This window comes from Suricata suricatta, chromosome 7, assembly GCF_006229205.1.
Source record: "Suricata suricatta isolate VVHF042 chromosome 7, meerkat_22Aug2017_6uvM2_HiC, whole genome shotgun sequence".
Lineage (NCBI taxonomy): Eukaryota > Metazoa > Chordata > Mammalia > Carnivora > Herpestidae > Suricata > Suricata suricatta.
Genome location: NC_043706.1, coordinates 38,398,018 through 38,406,110, shown reverse-complemented (window position 1 = coordinate 38,406,110; position 8,093 = coordinate 38,398,018). Strand labels below are relative to the sequence as shown.

The window sequence follows — 8,093 nt, the reverse complement described above, 5'->3', positions numbered from 1 at the left end:
GCATGGCCGTGGCCGCTGCGCCGCCTCCGGAAGGCCGGCTTCCCGGAATGGCCCGAGGGCGGCGGGGAATCCGCGCCGAGGCCCTGCAGCCAGCCCTCGCCTTCCCTCTCCCGCCCGAGCCGCGCGACTGCTGGAGGCAGACTCCTGAGAGGCCAGTGCAGGTCGAGGGGCACAGCCAAGGGCATGAGACATCCCCCACTGTCCCGCCGGGGATCCCCATTTGCGCGCTCCCCGAGACCGCCGGGGCTGGCACGGGGTCCCGGAGGCGGGCTGTCGGCAGGCGCGCACTCCGCGGCCTGGCTCTGGTTCCCCGCAGCCGCGCAGCTTTACCTCCGCAGCGCGCCCAGCCCCAGCACGCACAGGGTTAAGCAGGAGCAGGTGTGTAGCCAGATGCCGCTGACCACCCCCTCCCCCGCAGCCCCGTCGGCGGCCTCCTCCTCCGCCCACCCGCTCGGAGCCAAACAGTCCCAAATAAAAGTGCTATTGTTGCCTTTCCCCACCCCCGTCGCTGCCCCGCCACCTGGAGCGGAGCCCGGTCCCCTCTTCACCTGCCCCGGGGCCGGCCTGGGGGGGAGGGGAAGTGAGGCCTCTGAGCAGGGACTTCCGCTCCCCCTGGCCCCCGGCTTCCCCTCCCCAGTGCCCCCAGCACTGACCCCTGAGCCTGTGGCGGGGCCTGTGGCTTGGGGAGCCGGGAGCTCCTTTCTGGCCTGGGAGCTGGGTTCGAGCCTCCCCTCGCTCCTTCTTCTAGCTGTCTTCCTGGCCATCTAGACCGGCGGCAGGGTGTGCAGAGAGGGGCAACAGTAAGCTCTGTGCGAGGAGCCCAGGACAGTGCCAGGCTCACTTGGGCTCGGCAGTTGCCAGCTGTTTGTTGTTGTTTGTTTGTTTTAAATTATTTGTCCGTCAACAAGACAAGAACGGCAGGGTTAGAGTGATGACTCCCTTTTACACACCTAGAAAGGGAGGCACGGAGAGGTGAAGTGTCTAGCCCAAAGCCGCAAGGCTGGCAAACAGGGGCTTCTCACAGCACCCCTGTCCGTTGACTCTCCCGGCACCACGGGTGCTCATTTGATGGACAAGGGGTGGGGGACCCAAGAGACTGGTAGTCAGACTCACTGTAGGTCCTACAGCAAGTCACCCCACCACCGGTTTCCTAATTCTTAAATCCACGGAGGCAGACTAGCTTGATTCCTGAATTCCCTTGGAATCCTAGGGGCCGGCTGATCCCCAAAAGTCTGGAGGTCCGGGGTGGGACCTCACGAGTCAGTGAGGCAGGCGGGGCCTGTGCAGAGAGGGAAGAAAATGTTTCCCTTTTGCTCCGCATGTCCACCGGCCTTCCTCTCCCTGCCTCCATCCCTCCCTGCTGGCCCCTGGGAGGCTGAACTGCGAGGTTAAATAAATATCTGACGGTGGCTCAAGGAAACGAGTCAAGACCGTTGCTGAGAGAAGAAACCCAGACCTCAGCTGAGATCCGCCCCCGAGTCTGAGCAGCCCCTGCCCCGCCCCCGATGCGTGTGTGCGGAGCCCTGGACCCCCTCGGGCCTCACCCAAGCTTCCTGAGATCTCCAGCCCCCACCCGGCCTCGCGGACTGGGTCCCCGGATCTTCTCCAGCCCCGCGTAGAGGCAGTTGGGGCTGGGGCGTGCACGCAGGGATTACCTTATTTCCTCTCCTTGCGCCCTCGGTTTTGAGCACAGGTATTTGACTCCTTCAACACGCGGGAGAGTCAGTCCTCCCCACGCTGGAAAGAGCTCTAGTGGGAATCGAAGATTTCAGATTTTGTTTTTGTTCTCCTAGCTCTACCGTAGTCTCTGTCTTGACCTACAGACCTCTAAATCCTGCTTCCACCTTGACCATCCAGCGGGCATCTCAGATTCAACTTGTCCACCTTGGAAATTCTGATCTTTCCCCCCAGACTGTTACCATCCCCTTTGCTGTCTCAAAAAAGGGCACCCTCATCTTTCCAGTTGCTGGGGAAGAAAATCTTGGGGTTATTTTCAACTCCTCTCTTTAGCTGTCATCATTCATCCAAATGCCTCAGCCAATCTTGTTTACAATGCCTTCAAAATATGTCCAGAATCTGCTTCTCTTCACCACATACCCACGTATCCCACCGTTCCAAGCCACCATCTTCTCTTGCCTGGAATCTTGCAAGGCCTCCTAACTTGTCCCTCTGTATCCTTTGTCCCCCTTGGTCTGTTCACAGCAGAGCAGCCGGGTTATCTTTTTATTTTATTATCTTATTTTTTATTAAAAAATGTAAATGTTTATTTTTGAGAGAGAGCAGGGGAGGGGCAGGCCGCTGAAGGTGGGGGGAGGAGACAAAGGATCTGAAGTGGGCTCTGAGCAGAGAGCCTCATGCAGGGCTTGAACTCATGAACTTTGATATCATGACCTGAACCAGAGTCAGAAGCCTAGCCAACCCAGCCATCCAGATGCCCCCACAGTTATCTTTTTTATTATTATTAAATATTTAATGTTTATTATTTATTTTTGAGAGAGAGAGAGAGACAGAGTGCAAAGAGGGGAAGGGCAGAGAGGGGATCAGATCTCTGAGTGAGATGTTCAGCCATTAGATTTTGAGCAGAAGGGGGATATGATCTGACCCCTGTCATTCCACTCCAGTCACACTGGATTCCTCACTCTGCCACAGGCAGGACGACATACTTTTGCCTCAGGGCCTTTGCACTTGCTAATTCCTCTGCCTGGACCTGTCTTTCCCTAGGTTCCTACAACGCTGGCTTTCTCATTTTGCTTAGGTCTTCTCTGACCCTCCCTCTGCCAATATACACAGGCTTCTCATTTCCCTTCCCCTGCTTTTTTCAGTAGCATTTATCACCATGTAATATGCTACCAACATAACCTGCTGATTTCTTTGTCCATCTCCTTCCACGAGACTGTAGTTGCCATGAAGTCAGAGGCTTTTCAAAGATGTCTTAGGACAGGGCTGCACACATTGTAGGCACTCAGCAAATATTTGCTGAATGAATGAGTAAATGGAATGAACCGGACACCTTCCCTTCCTGGGGCCCAACTTGCCTCACTGGCACAGGTGAATTGGATCCAATGAAACTCTTCCTGTGCTTTGAGAGTCCCATGGCTCCTTCTACGCCTTACCTGCTAAATGTCCAGCCCTTGGCCTTCTGCAGCTTCACGTGGTGGGGTGGGGAGGGGAGGAGTGGGAAGTGTAGGGCAGGTTTTGTAGGAGGGGAGACGGCTTACAGAAAGCTGGTCAAAAGGAGGGGACAGAAGAGGGCCCCCCACCCCCACTGAGGGGCTGCCTCCTTCCTTTGACTCACTTCACTTCCCTGACCAGAAGGCCTTTGGTCACCTGGAGAAGCCAAGCCTGGGGGAAGCCGGCTGTAGAAAGTACCCATATAAAGTGTGGAGAGCTAGCTGGTGGTCTAGAGGGGCTGCAGATAGCCTGAGGAGAGCTCTGAAGCTTCTCCAGAGATCTGGAATTGTTACCTTTCCCAATACTTGAAAGATTGGGACAGGGCAAAAGGGGAGGGGAACACCAATCAATCATTTATGTGTTCAGGCCACATAGGCTTAAAATGCCTTCTCATAAAAAGGTCCCTAAGGTAGAAAGGCACAAGGGGGCAGTATGCACGACTGGTATTTGATGGCCAATCTGAGTTTTTGATAGGTGCTGGGAGTCCAAGATGAATGAGACTCAGTTCCCACTGCGGAGAAGCTTGAACTCCTTTCTCATGATTTTTAAATACCAATTGCTTGTTGATCCCAGCTCTTCCCACTGTGGGAGGGGATGAAAAGGCCTCCTGAAGGAGGTGACCTACCTGAGCAAGACTGGGAAGGCAAAGAAAGGAGGCGAGGGCTCTTGAAGAGGGCATGACCACAGCGCCAGCACTTCCGGATCATGCAGGCAATATGGGCGGACGGGAACATTATGGTTTGGGAAGGTTCAAGGTTCGAGCAAAGGTAGAAAGTAGCGCCTAGCTGTCAGCTGACTCTGAGCCTGTGCTGACCAACGGAAGGCAGAGAAGGCTTACCCTGGGGAGGTTGCACCCTAGTTCAGAGGGCCTCCTCATTCATTCAAGAAGCATCCCTGAAGGTCCCTTGTGTGCCCCACCTGGGGCAAGGTCCTGGAAGAGGCAGGGACATGCATAGTGAGACCTGGGCCAGTGGTGGGGAGACTTGGACCATCAACAGCAGCTCTTGCCCAAGTTGGCTGTGTGACCTTGGGTAAGCCTAGAATCTCTCTGAATCTCAGTTCTCCCAACGGTAGTGGTGATAGATAATTCCACTTGCCTCCAATGACTCTTAAACTAGACAGAGGGTCAAATCAGATCATTCCACCATATGCACTTAAAAGTGTATGATGGAGTACAAGAAATAACGTAAAGCAAGATCTCAGTCCTTCCTGAGTGTAGTGAATGGTCTTTGGAGCTTACAGCCCCATCTCTGGGCCCCTCAAGTTTCTATTTAAATCCTGGTCTTGGGGTCCCTGGGGACGGGCCTACTACCTCCCTAACCTTTCACTTGAGTTGGCTTCCTTTCTGACCCCAGACATCCAATTATAGGCTCCCCCTCGTGGCACCTCCTGGAATAACAGGTCTCTGAGCAAGATGAGATGGGGCTGGGTGGACCACAAAAAGGGAGTTTCTTCAGAAGAGGCAAAATCTGAAGACCTGAGAAAGGAGCAGGGGAAATCCGCCAGGGAAGTAAACTCTAACGTAGAATGTTATACTGGAAGGGACCTGAGACTTCTTCCCCCATCCCATTTTACAGATGAGAAAACAGAGGTTCAGCGAAAGGAATTTAGAGGCAGGATCATGACTCAGGTGTCCATGTAATCCTCCGTTGGTGTTCATTCCGTCACACCGAGTGTCATTTGCATTTATACGCCTCAATGAGCCAGCACTATAGATTGTAAATTCCTTCTACACCCGGCAGGGCCCCCCTCTGACAATGCAGCAGCCTTTCCCTGGGCAAAGTTCTTAAATGCCAGGACTGCATCGAGAGAGCTAGTCTACTGTGGACCTAGAGACCAGAGATAGACCACTAACCTGAATCTTTCTCTTTTTACAAGGGTACGAGTGCAGGAATGAGCATGGGGACACAACTACATCCACAATTACATGACCAACTCACCCAGGGGGCCTGTATGTGTTGGTGTGTGTCGTGAGTATGGAGTGCTTTATCCAAAGTTTTTTTTTTTTTTAACTTGCCTCTTCTAATCCAGTCCTTGCTGCTATTATTAGCCCACTTCGGAGATGGGAACGATGAGTCATCAGAAGACCAAGTGATTAGCCAAGGTCAAGAAGAACATTGAGGAAACCAATGTCGTGCAGACAGAAGGGACTGATAAGATGCCGTTATCTGCCCGTGTGAGATCGCCTTGTTTTTATTGAGATGAGTTTAGGAGGAACTCTTCCTAACCTGTGGTTCCCCAAAACCACAGGGGAGATTTCTTTGGTCTTCCTTGGATCCTGGCAGCCAGGAGGGGCCTCTAGCTCTGTGTTTAAGGTGAGGGGGTGAGGTGGGGGCTGGGCACAAAGAATGCAGCGGAGGAGGAAGGAAGGATGCTGCCTGCACTGAGCTGAGGGGCTGTTTAGTAGCCTTCCCACTGGCTGGGGGAGGGGAAGTCTGGATTTCTGACCATCCTAGGGATCGGAAAGCAAAAATGCTCGAGGGTCACTGTGGAAAGGCACTCATGTTGTCTAGAAGCCAGGAGAATACCCTGTTGCCCTGTCCTATTGCCACATCAGCAGGGCACTCAGTAGATGGAGACCGGATTCTAGGTTCAAGTGCTCTGTGACCCCGCACGGAGTAGGGCAGTGGTTGGAAACATAGGGTCTGGAGCCAGTCTGCCTGGGCTCATGTCCCATCTTCCAAATTAACGGACCTGTGGCCTCAACTTCTCCTCTCTGAGCCTCCGTTATCTTACCAGTAAATGGAGAATAATGGCACCTGCTGAAAGACTTTTGGAAGCATGAAATGAGTGATTCATGCAAGTACTTAGGAAAATGCCTGGTACATAGTAAGCGTTCAATACACATAATCTGTGATTAGGAAAGACCCATCTGAGTTTCAAGATCACCACCTGTACAGTGAAAGGAGCTGGGTTAGAGGAGGATTTCTAATTGTAGGGAATCAGCACTCCCTAGGGAAGGTTTTTCTTTTTTCTCTTTCTTCTTCTTTTTTTCTCCAGGAAGGGCAAAACTATAGAAAATAAAAATTGGAAAATATTCCGTGGTGTGGCTTGCATAAGATTTGAATGTTTCCCTAGGGGGCAGGGGTTTATAGGGTTGATCCACAGGACCAGAACATTCCTAAGACCCGTGGCTTTGACATTACTCTGTGGCTCTGGGGTTGTCTTCTCACTCTGGAGGGTGCAAACTCCTGGGGTGTATCATCCCAGATAATTGGGGACCCCAAGCCCAAACCTGGCAGCTTAAGCCTTGGTGCCCAGAGGGTATCTTAGGGGTGAGTCCCAGGGTACTGAGGTTCCTGGATTGTTGTATATCCAGCCCGTCCCTGAGTGGGGGGATGGGTTTGGACAGAGGAGGAAAGAGAGGCTTCTGTGGGAGAAGATGCAGGCAGGAAAAAGCTCCTTGCCCATCATGTTTACTGAACTGCACTGAATTATGACTTAATGCCAAGATCCGGCTTCAGGCAATTGCCTAAATCATTTAGGGGTTGACAGAGGAGGGAGGGAGGGACATGGGGAGCTTGGGGGAGAATGTTCTTGTAATTCTTCAGTCTGAGGTACATTAAGGAGCCATAAGCCATGTCGAGAGCTTGAATTACATTAGAGAGATTATCCTGTTACAGTTCATAATCCCAGATAATATACCGTCTTGGAGCACACCTGCCCATGATAAATCTCACCCTGTAATGGCCTGACCCTGGGGACCCGGGGAGGCTGGGGCAGCTGGCAGGGGCTATTGGAATGGGTGTAGCCTCATCGAGGCACCTGTGAGTCCTTCTGACTCATCTCTGTGCCCCCTACCCCTGCCTTAGCCCGGAGGGAGCAGATGCCGCTGGGAGCGTCAAACTCCTCCATCTCTTTGGAAGGTGTCTGACTCCCTAGGGCCCCTCCAGCCTTAGCCCCCAGCTGAGAACCCACCTCCTGCTCCCATGGGACAGACCATTTGCATCCTTGTGTCTAGGTTCTCCTCTCCCTGAATACCTTTCCCTTAGTCTCTCTAAACCCAGCTGGCATTTCACGGTCCGTGAAACGTCTCCAAGAACACACACCAATTCCCCTTAGCTCCAGTTCAAGGCATTGCTCCTCTCTCTCGTGAGTGGGTGTGTCTCCTGCCACCTGTGTGTTGGCAAGCTTTTTTCTGAGCCTCTGTCTCCCCAGCCAGCCTGTGAGCCCTGGGAGATCAGGACCATGGCCCTTGCCACAGCATTTAGCACAGAGAGGGGAAGTAACTTGCTCAAGGTCATGCAGCCAGTTAGTGGCAGAATCAGGATTTGGACTCCAGTCGCCTGGCTCTAGAGTCAGGGCTTTAGCCACTAAGGAAGGCTGTCTCTCTGACCCGAGAGCTCTGTCCTGCGTCACTCGTGGGCCTGGCTTCTTGTGCCATGAGCTGCCAAATCCTTACTAGATCCTAGGGACCCCCGCAAGCCAAAGCGATGTCTCTCTCCTAGTGGATCTCAGGGTGGAATGGTATCTGAACCTCCTCCATCCTTTCCCAGCCTTTTCGGCGGGCTCGTTCCACTGAATGACCCCACTAACATCCCTGTTGGTGAGGCAGCCTTGCGTCGGCCCCCCCACTGGCTCCTCTGAAGCTTGTTGCTCAGTGCCCAGCTCCTGGCAGGCTTGGGGTGTCTAGATGCTTGCCACATGCCCCTGCTCTCTCTCTGCATGACGCCCATGCCCCATCAGCCTCAGATTCTGCTTTACTTCTCCCACTTCCCTTCCCCAAACACATATCTAGGTGTCCCTCTACCTGGGGACCCACGGAGGGCACCTTGCTGGGCCTCCTGAGATTAGCTATGCTCCTGGGACTTTAGAGAATGCAAGTCACTGCAGGTCTGCTGAAAGGAGGCCACAGGTGTCACTTATCAAGTGCTCCCTAATTACCAAGCACTGGGCTGTGTTTTCCCCCTGCGTTATCTCAT

The 8,093-nt window shown here is 53.3% G+C and overlaps 1 long non-coding RNA gene across 1 annotated transcript in view; it reads right to left on the bottom strand.

Moving 5' to 3' along the window:
* The window catches only part of LOC115295157, a 1,418-nt gene extending 1,035 nt beyond the window's left edge, over positions 1-383 (bottom strand). Inside the window, exon 1 of the long non-coding RNA XR_003910357.1 lies at positions 331-383. This is a non-coding gene — a long non-coding RNA (uncharacterized LOC115295157). The remainder of the gene's footprint in view (positions 1-330) is intronic.
* Between the last annotated feature and the right edge of the window lie 7,710 nt (positions 384-8,093).